The sequence below is a fragment of the Chlorocebus sabaeus genome, chromosome 25 (assembly GCF_047675955.1).
Source record: "Chlorocebus sabaeus isolate Y175 chromosome 25, mChlSab1.0.hap1, whole genome shotgun sequence".
Lineage (NCBI taxonomy): Eukaryota > Metazoa > Chordata > Mammalia > Primates > Cercopithecidae > Chlorocebus > Chlorocebus sabaeus.
This window is the reverse complement of record NC_132928.1, coordinates 30,563,104-30,573,084: the sequence shown is the minus strand read 5'-3', so window position 1 is coordinate 30,573,084 and position 9,981 is coordinate 30,563,104. Positions and strand designations below refer to the sequence as shown.

General features: G+C 35.4%; 1 long non-coding RNA gene across 1 annotated transcript in view; it reads left to right on the top strand.

The window, feature by feature from the left end:
- LOC103230360 (uncharacterized) overlaps nt 1-9,981 on the top strand; it is a 57,042-nt gene that overhangs the window by 3,117 nt on the left and 43,944 nt on the right. The window lies entirely within an intron of this gene.

Below are 9,981 nucleotides of genomic sequence, written 5' to 3'. Positions count from 1 at the left end.
AGTAAGCAGCATAGACCTAGTGCCTGGCATTTAGTAGATGTTTTGAAGGGATGAGTGGAACATTAAGATACAGAGGGCTTGCTGTAGCTTAACTCCTAACTCTTAAATTTTGGCTTTTTCTCTCATTGACTGTGACTTTAGGCAGTTACTCAAACTCTCTAAGCCTATTTCCTCATCAGTAGAAATAAAATTGTCATATCTATTTCATGAGGATTTTTGAATAATAATGAGATACTATGTATTCAATATTTAACTTGTTGATTGATACACAAGTCAAAAATTGTTAGCTATTTAAACGCATATATGTGTGTGTATACCTATGTACACATATATACATATATGAAGAGAAAGCAAAAGAGTCTCATCTTCAATACATTATATTTCTGAGGCTAATATTTTATGTCACTTATGAATAATTTAAAACATAAAATAACACATGAGAAAAAATAAACTTTTGAATGATAAAAGAAACATTAAAGGTTATATTTGGATTTAAAAGTAATTTTCTCAACTTAATTGTTAGTAATTTTTCTCCATAACATGTGTCTGTATTTTCTTGCAAATGTAAAACAATCAATACAGAAGAGTATAAAGTTTCAAAAGTACTTCATGCCACCTTAATTTTACTATTACAGATTTCATCTTACATTGTCTACGTTTTTATGAAGGCACATGATTCAAATGCTCCATTACTTCTATTACTCTATAGAGTACTGAAAATCAATGTATTTTTAAAAAGGAAGTGACTGGTGGGCTGATGATAAATGTTATTTAATGAAAGACAAGTATTACTTTTTAAATGTTTTAAAATATAACTAATATGTGAGAATTGACATTTTTATAAATATGGAGTTTTTTGCCTCCAGAAAATCTGATTATCTCACCTTTTTAAATTTATGCTGCTGTAAGGGCCTTCTGTTTTGCAACATTATTGGAAATATAGTCTCTAAATCTTATTTTTAAAGTTGGCTTTTAAATAGAAAAATCTGAAAATATGGGCTTTTAGAAAAAATTCTGGGGTTAGGGAAGAAAATTTGCAAGAATGAATGAAGTTACAATATTCTAAGGCAGAAAATGACAGGTTGCTGTCACTAAGGTACAAGCTAGACCAATCTGTTTGGATCAATGTGCGAATGTTGATTTAGGAAAGAGATATAGCAGGAAAGCAAAAGTTTTGTACGCTAGAAAGCCACACGGCAGTCCGAACTTTTCAGAGGACATGGGTGGGGCTTATGGATTCTTTGAAAAAGCAAAGTCATCACACTTTTAATATAGCATATAGGGCTTTCTTTAGTAAAAACGTATCTTTCTTCTAAATCAGCGTTTAGACTTATAGTCAACTATAAAAAGAAAGGCTGACTACCAATTAACTGACTCTTTTATACCACCCAGGCAAGCTTCTCAGTTACATTTGTTATTTTAGAAAAATACATGTTAGACCAAAGACGGAACCCACATGGGTTTTGGCATTCTTCTTTTCTCCTCAAATAAAACATGAAAAGCTTTATTGAAAAGAAGATCAAATGATTAACAAACTGGATTTGTTATAATTGTTAACAATATCTAATAATTTTGTTTCTTCTCACAAAGTTTGAAAAACAGAGTTAATTCAGTACATACCACTTGAATTACAATGAGACGCTTCAAAAGTGTCAAGTTAAACGGGTATACAAAACTGAGTTCTAAAATATAGATTTATTCAGATTAAAACTTGCATTCCAATGCTATGTTAAAATATTAATTTATAGAATACATGCACAGAGTTTACTCACCCTATGCCAGGTAGTCTTCTAGGTGCTGAGACCCAACACTGAACAAAAGAAAACCCAGCCATGGACAGGTTCTACACATGTTATATAAAACCTTCCATGATCATCTCTGTGCTTGGAATTGGAACTTTAAGGAGTTTGCCACCAGAATTTTATTCAGAACTTACCAATAAGGATCTATATAATTCAAATGAACTTCATTTACGTTTTTTACGTCTGTATTTCCATGTGTGCTGCAGGGTGGAGAGGAAGTATTCTGTTGTGGCTAAGCATGCATGCTCTGAAGCCAGGTGGCCTGCCACATTGCTTTCTATCTGTGCAACACTGGGCCCTCTCTGACCTTTGGTTTCCTCATCTATGAATGGAAGGTTATAATGATACCTACCTTCTAGATTGTTATAAGGAATAAATTAAATAACACTTGTGTGGTACTTAGGCTAGAACTTACATTATAAGCACTCAACAAGTGTTCGTTATTATTATTGCTTAAGCTGAGGGAATAGTTAAGATAGCACCAGATTCTTACGTGTACTACATCAGAGAAGGACCAGGGGGGAAAAATCCATGTTGTTTGCATTCTCTTCTTAGAAAACAAGAAAGTGAAAGATGAATGGAAGGATTTGTGCTTGTCGTTCTAATATCTGGCATATTTTTAATCAAAGAGGAGGACTACATGTCTCATTAAGTTTCTACTATCATTTTTCACCAAATTAAAATAAAAACACTGTCGGACTTCAATTTTCAAAAGCTCAAACTATATATGTATAATTTCCACTTCTAACCATTTTATGATCCAACTCTTATGGTAATATTTGGGAAGAATCTTCCCTTTGGGGATCTCTTTCTCATTTGGTGTCACCTTTATTACTATTCCTTAGAGAAAAGGTACAGTTTGTTAATAATAAAATTATGGAAAATGACTTTCGGTTAACTTTGGAAATAAACTTGAATAGCAAGCATGAGAAATATTTTGGAGAGTTTTTCTTTTAAGTGTCAAGCTATTGTTCTATCATGGATATAGCCAAGGTTAAAGAAGTTCCATATGGCTTGAGCACTAGTAACACCACCAATAATTAAAGGCTGCCCCAATGTCTCTACTTAGCTATGACATCATAACCATAATTATTTTAGGACTGAAATGAACTATAGTTTTTCTCTAGTCTAACCCTATCATTTAACAGTTGAAGAAACTGAGGCTTAGTTAGATAAATTTGCTGACCCAAGACAACTTGGCAAGTTGGCAATGGAAAAGGGAATGCAATTCACATCTCCTGCCACTCAGAACAACATCCTTGCCCTTGACCACTTGGCATCTTGCAATAATGGAAAAAGTATACATCTTGAGCATTTTGTTACCAATTATTTTTCCTTTATTTTCTCTAGAAAATATAACTATGAAGAATTATAATGTAAGTGAAGATAATGGGAATCCAGATTAATTTTTACTTTCAGTTCGTGTATATTCTGACCCATATAAAAATTCATTTTTTTCTCCCCCTTGAAAAATCTGTTATATTTTTCTCTTCCACTTAAAAGTTTTGACAAATAACAAATGAGTATCTCAGAAACATACATAATGACATGCATTGTTTTCATGTTGTTTTTTATATCACTTCAAAATTTTTAAGTAAAATTTATAATTTATAAATTTAAGTACAATTTATAATTTCTGGTTAATATAACAAGTACTATTTTCTTCCCATTATTCCTCTCAGGCACATGGAAATTGGGGATAGACTTTAAGTATGATTTTAAAAGTTAACATGAAGGTAAATAAGATTATTTGACATAAACACATAGATTAGCTACAATAGAAGCTGTTTAATCTTTCTCTGTATATATGTGTATCCCTTAGTCAATTGTGTGTTCCAGATAAATCATTTTGGTTTTCTTCCCCATTTTTAATCTGCAGAGTTTTCTTCCCTAAGAACAAAAGTCAATAAGCATATTACATGTTATACATTAAACAATCAACTGAATGGATTAAGATAGTTTTATTTTAGCCTAACTCTTAAGCAGGAAAAGAGAATCAATGTTGCCTCTTCAGTCTGAATAGGTTAGCTTTATGTGTAGGCAAAAAGGCAATTGCAGTTATATTATCTGATTATTTGTAAGAATTAAGATAAATTAGTGCTCTAAATGGAGTCAGTCAACCCTCTTCCATTTCCCCTTCTAGTAAATAGAATGAAGACAAGATTATTTGCAGAACAACATTTAGAAAGGTCCAGGCTGACTCTTTGAGTAGGTAGATGGTTTACTGGGCATCTGGGTGGAAGTAGAAGCACTGAACCAGAGGAGGGAGAAGTGACCAAAAAAAAGTATACATTTGCGAGATCTATTATTTGGCCCTTAACATAAATGAATGGTCTTTCTTCTTAGGTTTTCATGACACATTCTCTTTGGGCATGCTTCAACTAGACATGTGTAAATAAGATTTGTCTTGACATATTTTCATTTCATGTTTGTATGTAGACACTGAGTACACTAGTTAAAATAACTTACTTTGCTGCCTTAAACATTTCATCAAGTCAGTTGGAGCTTCCACTCCATCAAGATGGAGACTTTGCCCCTGCTCGAGACCTGCTCTGTAATATTTCTTTATAATTTCAGCTATGACTTTGTTCATGCTGGTACAGAATTTAATGCTTACTATTTGACTACTGTTGAAACTTTGCAATTTTTAATAGCTTTTACCATTATATCATGGCCATCCATGTTTCTTGCATTTCTTTTAGCCTTAAATGCCACCTTTTTTGGTATTAACTCTAAGATTTCTACTTTCTTTGTTTGCATTTTTTCTTATCCTTTTGTTCACTTCTTAAATCCCTAATTCTCCTTACCAATTGTTTTAAGTGTGACTTGTAAACATTATGTACATTGGTGTTATGTTTACTGATTGTGAGAGTCTACCTTTAATGGCAAAATTCATTCCATTCTCATTTAGAGATCAATATATCTCATGTTTATTATTGGCTTAAGATTTTTATTTATTTTTTCTTTCTCTTATTGTTTTATTTGAACAAATTACTATTTATGTTACCTTTTCTTTTGTTTGTTTTTGTTTCAATTATGGTTTTCCATTCTGTTAATGGTTTTCCCTTTTCTTGCCCTTATTAGAGATCTACGACTCTACTATTATTTTAAGAAGATCAACTATGCTCCCAATTGAGATAGACTGTCTTACTCAGTCAACACTCAGTTTTCTCTGATCTCTCTTATTCCTCAAAACAATAACAAAGGAAGATGAAAACCTCAGAAAGAATTATATTAGGTCTCTCCACTCTTTGCAAGATACCATTTCAATTTTAAGATTTTTTCTTTTTTTTTTTAAAGACAGAGTCTTGTTCTGTCACCCAGACTGGAATGCAGTGGCACAATCATAGCTCACTTCATCCTTGAACTGCTAGGCTCAGGTGATTCTTCCACCTCAGCCTCCCACGGTCTTGACATTACAGATGTGAGTCACTACACCTGGCTGCCTCAAGATTTTTTTTTTTATTTTTATTTTTTTGAGACAGAGTCTCGCTCTGTCACCAGGCTGGAGTGCAGTGGTGGTGATCTTGGCTCACTGCAAACTCCGCCTCCCGGGTTCAAGTGATTCTCCTGCCTCAACCTCCAGAGTAGCTGGGACTACAGGCGTGCACCACCACACCCAGCTAATTTTTGTATTTTTAATAGAGACGGGGTTTCACCATATTGGCCAGGATGGTCTTGATCTCTTGATCTCATGATCCACCCACCTTGGCCTCCCAAAGTGTTGGGATTATAGGCATGAGTCACCGCACCTGGCCAGCCTCAAGATTTTTTAATTTAACATTAAATAACCTATTATTAGATTTTATTTATTAAGATAGAAAAAATATATTGAAAAAGAGAATGAGTAAATAAATAGGTGAATGAATGAACGAATGGATAGGCGGATAGGAACACAGGTCACCACCTTCCTTCTGCCTCTTCTTTCTTGAATTCCCTTTTGATCGCTGCGAGTCTTTTTTCAAGTAATTGTTTTCAGGCAAGGTATTTGTGTGGTACATATTCTAAATTCTTAAATAATATCCCAGATGGTTACAGAATTCTCGAGTTATAAATCCTTTCTCTCTTTTTAGTGTCAACTATTACTAATAAGAAATACCATGCCAAACATACCTTCTCTACAAACTTTGCAGACAACTTTGATTTCTATTTGGAGATGTCTATATTTAAAAAACTTTTGACTTTAGGAATTTCACCAGGATAAAATGTTAGATTTGTTTCTTTATTTAGAACTCTTAAAGTCCTTTTACTGCTCAGACTTTAGTTTTTTCTTCATGTCAGGGGAATTTTCTTAAATAATTTATTCAATTATTGTCTCTCCTATTTCTGTTTTTTTCTCCTGAAAATTCTATCATTTATATTGTATCTCATGAATCTAGTCTTCAGTCATATTATCTTTTCCCTCATGATAGCCATCTCTCTGTAGTTTTGCTTTGTCATTAGAAATGTTACTTGTACTTGACCTCTTAAGTTACTTAATATGATTTTTATATTGGCCATTCTCGTTCAATTCAACTATTGTATCGCTTCCCCTAAAATAATGATTTTTTTGTTTTATTTTGCTTTGCTATTGTTTTAGCACAAGACAGACTTTTAAAACTCAAGTGTACTGAATTCTACATTTTATATTTTTATCTCTCCCCACAAGCAGTTTTGCTTCACTGCAAATATGCCCTGATTATTCTGCCTGATCATCCTTTCTGACTGGTGGGAAATTTTAGATAGGTTGTTATTTCTGACTTCTTGTCTCATGCAGCTCAGATCTAGAGGTTGGAGTTTCCTAAGAGTTTAGAATCCCACTGCTAAGAAAAGCAGAATAGTTCTAACACCCACAGTTTAGAGGGTTGCCTGTTTCTTGCCAAAGCACCTAGAGGAATTCTCTTCACTCCCTAGCTCCCCTGAACTCTTTCAGCCTCTAGGGACAGAATAACTCATTAATCACTGACCCTCTCAATATTCTAGGGGCCAAAGGCACCTTGTATATTCACTCAGAAGAATGTCACCCATCTTCTTGTGGTTTCCCAAAATATAAGATAGCAATTATGAAAAAAAAAAAAATGAAAGAATCATAGGATAGGTCCAGAAGATATAAAGCTGCTTCTTATGAGTCCACAAATCTGTGAAAGCTAGAGTCATCCTACAATCTACTTCTTTATTTTCCTTTTGCCCAGGCAATAATGCTTTACTCTAGTAGTTTGCCCTGCCACAATTCTTTTTGCTCTGATTTTAACAGACGTCATATCCCAATTATACCAGCTTTCCATGAGTTCCAAAGTCTCCTGGGTTAACAGAGTCAAATAGCTTGAAATAGGAGTAGATAGAAAAGAGAAGGTGGCCCAGCTGCTGCCAAAATCTCTGCTCATGGTATCTACTTTCTGTAACACTCCTATAGTGAGCTAATCAAATCCTACTAGTGAGTGAGTTCTCGTGAGATCTAGTCATTTGAAAGTATGTGGTACCTCCCCACTCATTCTCCTGCTCCTGCCTACATGTGACAGGCCTGCTCTCCCTGTATAGCCTGCAGAACTGTGAACCATTAAACTTCTTTTCTCATAAATTACCCAGTTTCAGGTATAAAAAGTCATCTTTAAAGCAATGCAAGCTTTAAAGATAAAGCTTTAAAGATAAAGCTTTATCTTTAAAGCAATGCAAGAACGAACTAATCCACTGCTCCAGAAAAGATATCATATATGACACAACACCTACAATTAAGGCAAAAATTTACTTGAGTTATGGTAGCTCACTCTCATGCTCAAAGATCCATCTGACTTTCTATGTTGGTGAATAAATGGCAATATCATCGGGACTACCTCCTATGGATCCTTAGGTCTTTAATAATGGCGCTAATTGTTGCTATTTTTCCAGAATAAGGTATTATTTTGGATTTACTCTCTTGACTGTAGAGTACAAGGGTAATTTCAGAGGCTTCCATTTGGCATTTCTTTTTACAATATCCCCTACCTCACAGGCCAAGGAACCAGAGTGGGATTTTTCCCAACAATAAGGTGTTCTTACTTTAATTATATATTGAAGACTGAGAAAATGAGCATCCATGGTCCTAGTAGACCCACTGTGAGCTGGACCTGTTCCAGAACCTGAATTTATTATCAGCCCTCATTTATACCTAATCTAATATAGCGGCCATGGTATTTCTTCCAGCCCCTGTTTATCTAGGTCAACTCGAATCCTACATGAAACAGTCCTTGAACTATTTCAGTGTTCCCTTTTCCCCAGTGAACAATTACCTAAGCAAATGGCCACAGACCTTTTGGGGAAAGACTGGAGAATTGTTACCTAAACACTTTTAATGGTAATGTAGGGTCCTTCCCCTGAGGAGTTGGTCTCTCTTCCCATCAGTGGTTCCTGGACTGAAAACTGCTAGAAGTTCTGCAGTAGGAAAGAAATTGTGACTCCTTATTGAGGCAGCTGCCCTTAAATTCCTGTTCATCCCTCTGTGGTTTTCGTGGCTTGTACAGATTGAGCTAGACTGTGTAGCCGGAGAATATCACCAGGTATGATGAACACAATTGGAAATATGTGATCCCATTTCTGTCTTCATCTGTTGAGTAGTTAAAATTATCCAGCTCCTCTGGACCTCAGCTACAAAAATGCATCTTGCATCTTGCCCACCTGGAAATAACTTTAGAGTGCCTACACTAGTTGTAGCCACTGTAGCCTCTTCTTACCTACTGAGGAGAGCTGATCTGGCATTGCCCTTGGGAGTTTCTCTACTCTTAGATTCTCACTAACATGATGTGTTTCTACTAACCCATGTTTCTACTAACATGGGTTAGTAGAAACAAACACATGATGTGTTGCTTGAGTGTGACCAGTCTCAGATTCCACTGTGTATGACACAGTTTCACCTGCTCCCAGTCACTTCATCTCTACCAAACCTGACTCACTGATAGTGTTCTGCCTGTAACTACATCAGGAGTAAGAATAAACAGAAGTGTGTGTGTGTATGTGTGTGTGCGTGTGTGAAGAAGGGGAGGATTGTGGGGGCAAAAGATCTCTATCTCAAATATATTTTTTCCTTCTATAGAGTACCTTCTGAGTCACCCATTTACTAGAATCTAACACTGAGATAAAGTGTAACTTTCTCAGCTTCCTTCAAGGTTAATTTTCAGAGATCTGAACATGCACACTGACTTGAGCTGTCAGAATATATCTTGATTTCTGAAAGACATTTAATCAGTTTTCCAAGATATTCCTGCAGATAAAACGAGTGAATGTTGAAAGAATAATAATAAAGTTATTATTCCAGTTATGAATAACCACACCCAAAGAATACCAAGCTTTGAATCACTGTCAGCCTTGAGTTAGGTTTCTTGTGACATGCATTAGATACTGTCTTATTCAACATTTTAATCAATGGCTTGGATAAAAATAAAGGTACACTTATAAAAGCAAAGTCGGATGAAAAAAGCTAAGATTTAAAAATAGAGTAAAGTTGTATGAGTCCGTTTTCATACTGCTGATAAAGACATACCCAAGACTTGGAAGAAAAAGAGGTTTAATTGGACTTACAGTTTCACATGGCTGAGGAGACCTTAGAATCATGGCAGGGGGTGAAATGCACTTCTTACATGGTGCAGCAAGAGAAAATGAGGAAGATGCAAGAGAGGAAACCCCTGATAAAACCATCATATCTCATGAGACTTATTTATTACCAAGAGAATAGCATGGGGAAAACTGCCCCCATGATTCAAATTATCTCCCACTGGGTCCCTCCCACAACATGTGGGAATTATGGGAGTACAATTTAAGGTGAGATTTGGGTGGGGACACAGAGCCAAACCATATCATTCCAACATTGGCCCCTTCAAATCTCATGTCATCACATTTCAAAACCAATCATGCCTTCCCAACAGTCCCCCAAAGACTTAACTCATTTCAGCATTAACCCAGAAGTCCACAGTCCAAAGTGTCATCTGAGACAAGGCAAGTACCTTCTACCTATGAGCCTGTAAAATCAAAAGCAGGCTAATTTCTTCCTAGATACAATTGGGGTTACAGGTATTGAGTAAGTACAGCCATTACAAATGGAAGAAATTGGCCAAAACAAAGGGGTTACAGGGCCCATGCAAGTCCAAAAATCCAGTGGGGCAGTCAAATTTTAAAGCTCCGAAATGATATCCTTTGACTTCAGGTCTCACACCCAGGTCACACTGATGCA